This window comes from Trichosurus vulpecula, chromosome 2 (assembly GCF_011100635.1).
Source record: "Trichosurus vulpecula isolate mTriVul1 chromosome 2, mTriVul1.pri, whole genome shotgun sequence".
In the NCBI taxonomy this organism is placed as follows: Eukaryota; Metazoa; Chordata; class Mammalia; order Diprotodontia; family Phalangeridae; genus Trichosurus; species Trichosurus vulpecula.
The window spans coordinates 102,141,720-102,151,399 of NC_050574.1; positions in this window are offsets into that span (position 1 = coordinate 102,141,720).

A 9,680-nucleotide genomic window follows, 5' to 3' on the forward strand; every position below is an offset into this window, starting at 1 on the left:
ATGGTTTACTTTTTCTACCTTCTATGTGGACAGTCTCATATACTTTGCAATACAGAACCACATAGGCATTTTGACAGTTATCATCTACGTTGTTATTATTGCCTTACTGATACACACACTAGCATATAAGTTTTAATACCAGTGCTGCTGCTGGTACTGTTGTATATATGATATTGTAACAACAAGGCAATAAATACACCATCAACAATGATCATGAATATGCCTATGTAATTCTGTATCACAAAGTATAAAAGATTCTCAATATAGAAGGTAGAAGAAGTAAAACATTTATTCAGACACCAGAGAACCATAATCCGTAACCAAATGTTCAGCTCCCACAACCAGTGGGCCCACTTTATCATAACAGCAGGGAACTTAAAACACAATATCACAGCATGGAGCCTCACCATCCCAAAACCTCTCCAACCCCCTGCTGGGGTCTTCCCACAAAACTCACAGTACAGCTATCACAGGTCAGCTGTCTTTACCTCAACTCTAACTATCATGACTGCCATGACAGCCATAATGGCTCTCTCAGTATTTCTTGTGACACAACTTCCTTTTTCTCTCAGGAAACTCCTTCTACCACATATGACTTAGGCTTCTTGTGATGTAAGCATGTCACATGGCCTATTAATGGGTGGGAAAGATCTTCAAATCTAAATTGCTATTACAGATATCTATGCATAAATCTTCAGCTAAATACCATCCAAGAAAGAGAATATCAGTCCAAACATATGACAGCTCTTCCCTTATAATATTTAACCTGAATGGTAAGTATCATTGTAACACTAAAGGATTGATCTACTTGTTATTTCACTGTGAGATCATTTTAATAATAACAATTATTTTCCATTATCAGGTGAGCTTATGTTTTTCTGGGTCCCTAATAAATGCTTTTGGTATTTGAACCAGGGTCCACTTTTTATTTTATCAGAAATCTAAATAAGATTTAGGAAAAGAAAGTGAGGCAATGGATAGAACACTGGGCCTTAAGACCTAAGCTCAAATCTGACCTCAAACGCTTATTAGCTGTGTGTCCCTGGGCAAGTCACTTAACCCCATTTGCCTCCATTTCTTCATCTGTAAAATGAGCTGGAGAAAAAAATGGGAAACCACTTCAGTGTCTTTGGCAAGAGAACCCCAAATGGGGTCATGAAGAGTCAGACACAACAACAAAATAACATTTAACTTAACAAGACAAAGGTGAAATTAAGAAGACATCATTGATACCAAACAACTATACATTCATTGTTTCTCTCACCTAAATGCTCTCCATTATGCTTCTGTCCTCAGGTTCGTGGTTATCCATTCAGGAATATGTCTACTAGAATATACTGTGTTATTCTTCCCACCCTTCCCACCACTTCTTCTATTAAGTCTGCTTTTTGTAACTATAAAGGAGACTGGTACTTTTTGCTGTGACAACAAGAATGCAGAGCAAAGGTCCCAGTGAAACCAATCTCCTTCCAGTAATGCTAAATGTCTCCTTGAGATTTTCCAGAGCTTCAAGGAAATCTCCAAAGCTCATGAGCTAGCTTCTGGGGGACACAATAGGAATTTAAAAGAACCAATGAAAAGTAATATACAAGTTTATCTCTACTCTCAAGAAGACTCAGTAGGGAATTACAGAGCATAATTGGTAGGGAAGGGAGTGAGGAATAGTCCTCGTGCTGAGGCATGGAAGATTTGAATGAAACTTATTCTTCCTGACCTTACTGGAAGTAAGGACTGGGAAGCTTTTGTTAGGGATGATGTGGGAGAGGATGAGTAGGATGGGTCTTGACAGTCACCAAAGAGGTCCTTTTATGTACTAGCCTGGTACTATTAACTTGACTAACAAGGAAATTTAAAATGTACTGATGATCCCTTAAGCCTTGTTGACCCAACTCAACTTCCCCCCAAAAGAGCAATAACACCTCCCCTTGAAGAAGATGATAGCTGATGGTAGCACCTGCAGATAGCAGCAGCAGCAGCTTGGTGAAAAGCATCAAACATCTGCTTTGTAGGCAGAGGGAACTATCAGCTATAGAAACTGAATTGCAGACAATGAAACAGCACCTATGGAAGTTAAGATGGGTGGCAGCATTAAGACAATCTCTGGAACCAAACCAAGGAAGCTGCAAGTGGCAGGGACAAGAGACTCAGAGGCACAGATGATTGTTGGGAGATGGAGCTGGGAGAGGCACTTGTTTCAACAATCTGACTAGCAGCTGTTGTGAGGGTAAAAGACCAACACAAGCCCAACAACAAGAACGCTACCAGCACGCTGCAAAAGCACAGGTTCTTTTGACCTGCCTTAGTAAGGAAAGCAACGTTAAGGGGTTGACAAGCTTACTTTAATTCAGCATACAAATATTATTCACTTAGTTCAGGGGAAAAGACCAGCACCCTGAACTTCAGAGCAAAATACAAACAAAATACAAACATCGACAGACAGACCTTGTCTGATTCAAATCCCAATACATAGTTACCAGAGTTTAACAAAGTCTCAGCATCCAGGTCACAAGCTGGAGGGCTCTTAGCTACAGCTGCCCAGAGTCTCCATGCCACCAAAAGGGAGAGCCCTAAACAAATTACAAACATCAACAGACAGACCAAATACAGATTCATAGTTACGAACATCTAGGTTCAGCCCAGGAGCTCATAATGAGGGCTGGTCCAGAGTCACTCGTGCCACCACTGCTGTGGGTAAGAGCTCCAAAGAAAAGAAAGCCAACCCCTGGTCTTGTATCTTTTTCAGGGTCAAGGGTGAGTCACACATGCGACTCAACCACGTGACTTAGAATCGTCACAAAGAGGCGACTTAAACCCACGTGGTCTAAAAGCCTCTGCTGTCCCAGACATGTCACTCAAACTCATGTGTAAACTAAGCCCTCCCCTGAGGCAAGGAGGCACCAAGGACACCCAAATCTAATCAAGGAAACAAAAGCCAAACTCTTCAAGGACACTTGGTTGAACTAAGTGCTAAGAGGCCATTTTGCTTACCAACACAGCACTGCAGCTTTGATCCAACTTTTTCTCATTTAGAAGCATGAGTTTTCTGGGAGAAGATTCTCTTCCCTACTGTCATGGGAATCTGGAAGAAATTGATCATGTAGCTAAGAATGATTATTCTACTTGATTTTTCTTTGTTACTTTATTATTCTGTATTTATTAGATGTTTTGCTACTTTTATTTGTAGTTCCTGCCTGATGTTAATATGCTCTTCAAATTCTAGTTCTAAGTCCCATCTACTAAGCCTTTTGGAAGTTTTTAGCCTGTATTCTCCACTTTATGTTAAAAAATTTAATTCACTTAATCTATTATCCATATCCTGTACATTAGTATATAGATATTGGAGACCATAAAAATTATTTCCATCCTCTTCTCTGTTATTTTATCTTATAAATACTAGGCACCATTATTATTTCTATGATGTAATTTGTGTTCCTCCATGATATGTGGCTTCACATGGTTAGAGGGCCATTAGTGTAGAATATTGCATAGATTTTCAGGTGATTATTTTTTATGTATTGATGGGTATGCTGATTATTGTTTCTCTTCCTCCTTTCCTTAAAAAATTCTTTGGCGCGGGGGGGGGGGGGGAGGTGAAGCCAAGATGGCAGCTAGAAAACAGGGACTAGCATGAGCTCCCCGCCAAGTCCCTCCAAAAACCTATAAAAAATGGCTCTGAACCAATTCTAGAACTGCAGAACCCACAAAATAGCAGAGGGAAGGAGGGCTCCAGCCCAGGACAGCCTAGATGGTTCCTGGGTGAGGTCTTTCGTGCATGGAGCTGGGAGCGGAGCAGAGTGGAGCAGAGCCCAGTGTGGGCGGCACAGACCAACCAGACCAGGAGCTGGGCGGAGTGGGCCCTAGCACCCTGAATCAGTGAGCTGTGGCAGTTGCCAGACTTCTCAACCCACAAACACCAAAGACAACAGAGAAGAACTGCAGAACCCACAAAATAGCGGAGGGAAGCAGGGCTTTTGCCCAGGACAGCCTGGATGGTCTCTAGGTAAGGTCTGTCCTGCACAGAGCTGGGAGTGGAGCGGAGCCCAGTGTGGGCAGCGAGGACCAACCAGACCAGGAGCCAGGCGGAGCGTGCCCTAGCACCCTGAATCAGTGAGCTGCAGCAGTTACCAGACTTTTCAACCCACAAACACCAAAGAAAACAGAGAAGGTTAGTGGGAAAAGCTGCTGGGGACAGAGTGAAAGAAGGAGTTCGTGGTTCAGCCACTGCCCCAGGGGCAGCGGAGGTGGGGCAGCTACAGAACTACAGCTGCATTGCTTCTGGCCCCAGGCCCACCTGGTGGGAGGAATTAAGTGGCAGATCAGAGCAGGAGTGCATAGCCTGCTGAAGATCTAAGTCCAGTCCAGGTTGGGGGTTCTTGGGGAAGGAGGAGTGCTGGTGTGGCAGAGCTGGCACATCCCCCCAAGCTTGGAACATAGTACTCTTTACTCTACAAGCAGTCATACCCCGCTGAAAAACTCAAGGGTCAAGTAAGTTGACTGGGAACATGGCCAGGCAGCGAAAACGCACCCCGATTCAGTCTCAGACTTTGCGTTCTTTCTTTGGTGACAAAGAAGACCAAAACATACAGCCAGAAGAAGTCAACAAAGTCAAAGAGCCTACAACAAAAGCCTCCAAGAAAAACATGAACTGGTCTCAGGCCATGGAAGAGCTCAAAAAGGATTTGGAAAAGCAAGTTAGAGAAGTAGAGGAAAAATTGGGAAGAGAAATGAGAAGGATGCGAGAAAACCATGAAAAACAAGTCAATGACTTGGTAAAGGAGACCCCAAAAAATACTGAAAAATATACTGAAGAAAACAACACCTTAAAAAATAGACTAACTCAAATGGCAAAAGAACTCTAAAAAGCCAATGAGGAGAAACATGCCTTGAAAGGCAGAATTAGCCAAATGGAAAAGGAGGTCCAAAAGACCATGGAAGGAAATACTACCTTAAAAATTAGATTGGAGCAAGTGGAAGCTAGTGACTTGATGAGAAATCAAGATATTATAAAACAGAACCAAAGGAATGAAAAAATGGAAGACAATGTGAAATATCTCATTGGAAAAACCACTGACCTGGAGAATAGATCCAGGAGAGATAATTTAAAAATTATTGGACTACCTGAAATCCATGATCAAAAAAGAGCCTAGATATCATCTTTCAAGAAATTATCAAGGAGAATTGCCCTGATATTCTAGAGCCACAGGGCAAAATAGAAATTGAAAGAATCCATCGATCGCCTCCTCAAATAGATCCCAAAAAGAAATCTCCTAGGAATATTGTCACCAAATTCCAGAGCTCCCAGATCAAGGAGAAAATACTGCAAGCAGCCAGAAAGAAACAATTTGAGTATTGTGGAAACATAATCAGAATAACCAAAGATCTAGCAGCTTCTACATTAAGAGACTGAAGGGCTTGGAATACGATATTCCAGAGGTCAATGGAGCTAGGATTAAAACCTAGAATCACCTACCCAGCAAAACTGAGTATCATGCTCCAAGGCAAAATCTGGACTTTCAATAAAATAGAGGACTTTCAAGCTTTCTCAGTGAAGAGACCAGAGCTGAATAGAAAATTTGACTTTCAAACACAAGAATCAAGAGAAGCATGAAAAGGTAATCAAGAAAAAGAAATTGCAAGGGACTTACTAATGTTGAACTGTTTTGTTTACATTCCTACATGGAAAGATGATGTGAATGATTCATGAGACCTCAGTATTAGGGTAGCTGAAGGAAATATGCATGTATGTATGTATATATATGTGTGTATGTATGTATGTGTGTATATATATATATATGTTTGCATATGTATATGTATATATGAGTGTGTATGTATATATATAGAGAGAGAGAGTGGGCACAGGGTGAGTTGAAGATGAGGGGAAGATATCTAAAAGAAATAAAATCAAATTAAGGGATGAGAGAGGAATATATTGAGAGAGGGAGATAGGGAGAGAGAGAATGGGGTAAATTATCTCACATAAAAGTGGCAAGAAAAAGCGGTTCTGTAGGAAGAGAAGAGAAGGCAGGTGAGGGGAAATGAGTGAATCTTGTTCTCATCAGATTTGACCTGAGGAGGGAATACCATACATACTCAATTGGGTATCTTACCCCACAGGAAAGGAGGAGGAAGAAGATAAAAAAAGGGGGGATGATAGAAGGGAGGGCAGATGGGGGTGGAGGTAATCAAAAACACTTTCAAAAGGGGACAGGGTCAAGGGAGAAAATTCAATAAAGGGAGATAGGTTAGGAAGGAGCAAAATATAGTTAGTCTTTCACAACATGAGTATTGTGGAAAGGTTATACATAATGATACACATGTGGCATATGTTGAATTGCTTGACTTCTTAGGGAGGGTGGGTGGGAAGGGAAGAGGGGAGAGAATTTGCAACTCAAAGTTTTAAAAACAGATGTTCAAAAAAAAGAAGATTTTGCATGCAACTAGAAAATAAGATACACAGGCAATGGGACATAGAAATTTATCTTGCCCTATAAGAAAGGAAGGGAAAAGGGGATGGGAGGGGAGTGGGGTGACAGAAGGGAGGGCCGACTGGGGAACAAGGCAACCAGAATATACGCCATCTTGGAGTGGGGGAGAGGGTAGAAATGGGGAGAAAACTTGTAATTCAAACTCTTGTGAAAATCAATGCTGAAAACTAAATATATTAAATAAAAATAAATAAAATTCTTTGGAGAAATTTATGCAGTATAAAAGCAAAATATATCAATATTATATTTTATTTTTTAAAAAGATACATTCTTGTCCCTTGTCAACAGCCTATCACTCATACTTTAAACTGTCAGAAAATCAATTTCTCAAAACAGTTTATAGTCATATGAAAAAATGCTCTATATCATTATTGATTAGAGAAATGCAAATTAAAACAACCTTGAGAAATCATTTTATACCAAAAATGATTGAAGGGGAACATGGCAAATGTTGGAAAAATTGGAACACTGATTCATTACATGCAATTGTGAACTGATCCAACCATTTTGGAGAGCAATCTGGAATTATGCCCAAAGAATTATTAATTTATCTATATCGTTCGACCTAGCAATACTATACCTATTTCCAAAGATGATAAAGAGAAAAGGAAAAGAACCTATATATATTCTAAAATGTTCATGGCAGCTTTCTTGGTGATGGCAAAATTGCAGGGATGCCCATCAATTGGATGTATTGATAATTAAGGTGGAACTTTTTTTTTTTTACTGTTTTCCCTTTTGGAGAACTGAAGTAATCAAGTGTCTTTGTTTCTTTGATTAAATCTGGGAGTCTTTGATGACCTGCTTAAGAAACAAGAAAGCCTAGTTCACATAGGTTTGAGTTGCATGGTTGTGATGCCCTTTGACCCTGAACAGGGTATATAAATTTCAGAGATTAGCATTTTGTTGGGGGCTCTCACTCACTGGAAGAGTATTGTGTGATTTGACGACAAGACTCTGGGTAGCTGTTGTTAAGGAGTACCCCTCCCTTCTCCCCAAGCATAGAAAACCTAGATGTTGGTGCTTCTCTGGCAACTATGTACTGAGATGTTGGACAGAAAGCTAGAAGCCTGGCTACTGGTTTGTATTATTTGATTTGTTAATATTTTTGGTTATAATTTCTGTTTGTATTTGCTCTGAAGTTCAGGGTCCTGGCTTTTCCCACTGAAGTAAGTGAATGATATATGTATGTTTGATTAAAGTGATATTGTTACTCCCTTAACATTGCTTTCCTTAGAAAAGCAGATCAAAGAACCTGTGTGGCAGCTCTTCTGTGTGCTGGTGTTGTTGGTCTTAAACAGCCACAGCAGTTGATAGCAACATTGTTGTTACAGCTATCTTCATTCAGAGAAAGAACTGATAGATAAAAGTATGCATAGAATAATTTTATATATGTGCATATATGTGTGTATATATGCATATATGTCTGTATATATATACATATATATACACATATACATATATATATTATATATATATATTTGTGTCTAATTGTAGCCATCTCTACAGAAGGGTGGGGGGGAGGGAAAAAAGGAAATTTACATCCTAACTTCATTATATATTTAAAACGAATAGCAAGTTGCACATAATAGATTTGCAGTTTCATGTGCAATCGTCTTTTTTTTTATACTGTTATGGAAAAGAAAAAAGGAAAAAAGAAAATCACTTCCTGTCCTTTACCATCATTTATATAGACAACTGTTTGCTTCCAAAATCAAAACTAGATAGATAGATAGATAGATAGAGATAGATAGACAATGTGGAGATATGTAGAGGTTACATGCTAAGAATACCAAGATGACTATATAGAAGAAGATGATAGGACCAACTCTTTATCTGGATCTCTCATCTAGACATACTATTTTTCATAATTAGTATATAGAAAATCTTAAATAAATACTCTGCTTTTACTATCAATGTGCAGCATATTGAACAAACTTTTATCCAACCTAAATACAATGTTAATGCTTGAGTCACAATTTTGAGGGCAATTTAGAATGTTAATTTTTAAAAAGTAAATGATAAAAATCTTGCTGCAAGAACACACCATCGTTTGGAACTATTAGGCACAGTATTTGCATTTGATATATCTCCTGCCTGTGAAGCTGTCATTTATAAATTACTAAGACAGTCAACGTTCTACTGGATTTCTCCAATTTGTTTGACATAATTAAATACCTTAGAGGAAAACTTCATTACCTCGCTTTGGGATTACAAATTAAATCTTAGAGGATGATTCATTGCTAAAGGGTAATCCAAGGCATTGACAAAACTGAGAAGGGAGTCTCAAGCCAAGTTTACTTGAACATGGTTGGGGCTAAATATTGGGTGACTCCCTTTCTGAATAGGCTTGCCTTAACACTGCAAGTAGAAGAGCTGTTGTTCTCAGGGCTCTGCTTACATGAATGTGAATTAGCCACACCAAATTTTCTGCTTAATCTGATCCAACTATGCATGTCAGTACATAGCCAAAGATATCTCATTTATATAACTCTCTGTACTTAATAAATGCTCTTTCATTCATGTTGTCTCCCCTAAATGCCATCATCTGTATTGCAGATTACATAAAGGTCTTCAGTGAGGACTGTGGCTATTGAGCAAGGCTGAATACCTGAGTAGAACCACTGTGTTTTGAAGTTAGAGGGGGGTGGGAGGGGCGGGATATGAAATATTCTGACTAAAATCATGAGAAAAGAGAAAGCTAGGTTTAGAAATATGGGTAGAATAGTAGGCTAGAGATAGGAAAAAGTACCTAAAATCTGAATAGGAAGGCACTCCATCAGCTAGTGGCAATAGATTTCTAAACAGAAATGGAATCACAAGCATAGAAAAAACACTTGCCTGGAGAGTTTCAACTTGGTTGGAGAGAACAGAGGAGGAAGGCAAGTGAGGTTAAGTTTATTATATATGCATTAAGTGAAATTGAAGCTATGAGTCCTGTAATTCTGCTGGGGACACTGATTTTTCATAAAACAAGTTATTAGAAAGCATGCCCTTGGGCTGGTTCAAAAGCACAATTATGAGAGGTCTGAGCACATAGATTAGCACTTTCCACCCTTAGATTTACTCTCACTTGACAAATCTAGAGTAATCAATTTATGTTTAGTAAATTTTATCCATTGATATTTGTAAAGTAGTAATGATGGTGGTGGTGGTAGTGGGAGGAGGAGAAGGAGCAGCAGCAGCAATTAGTAG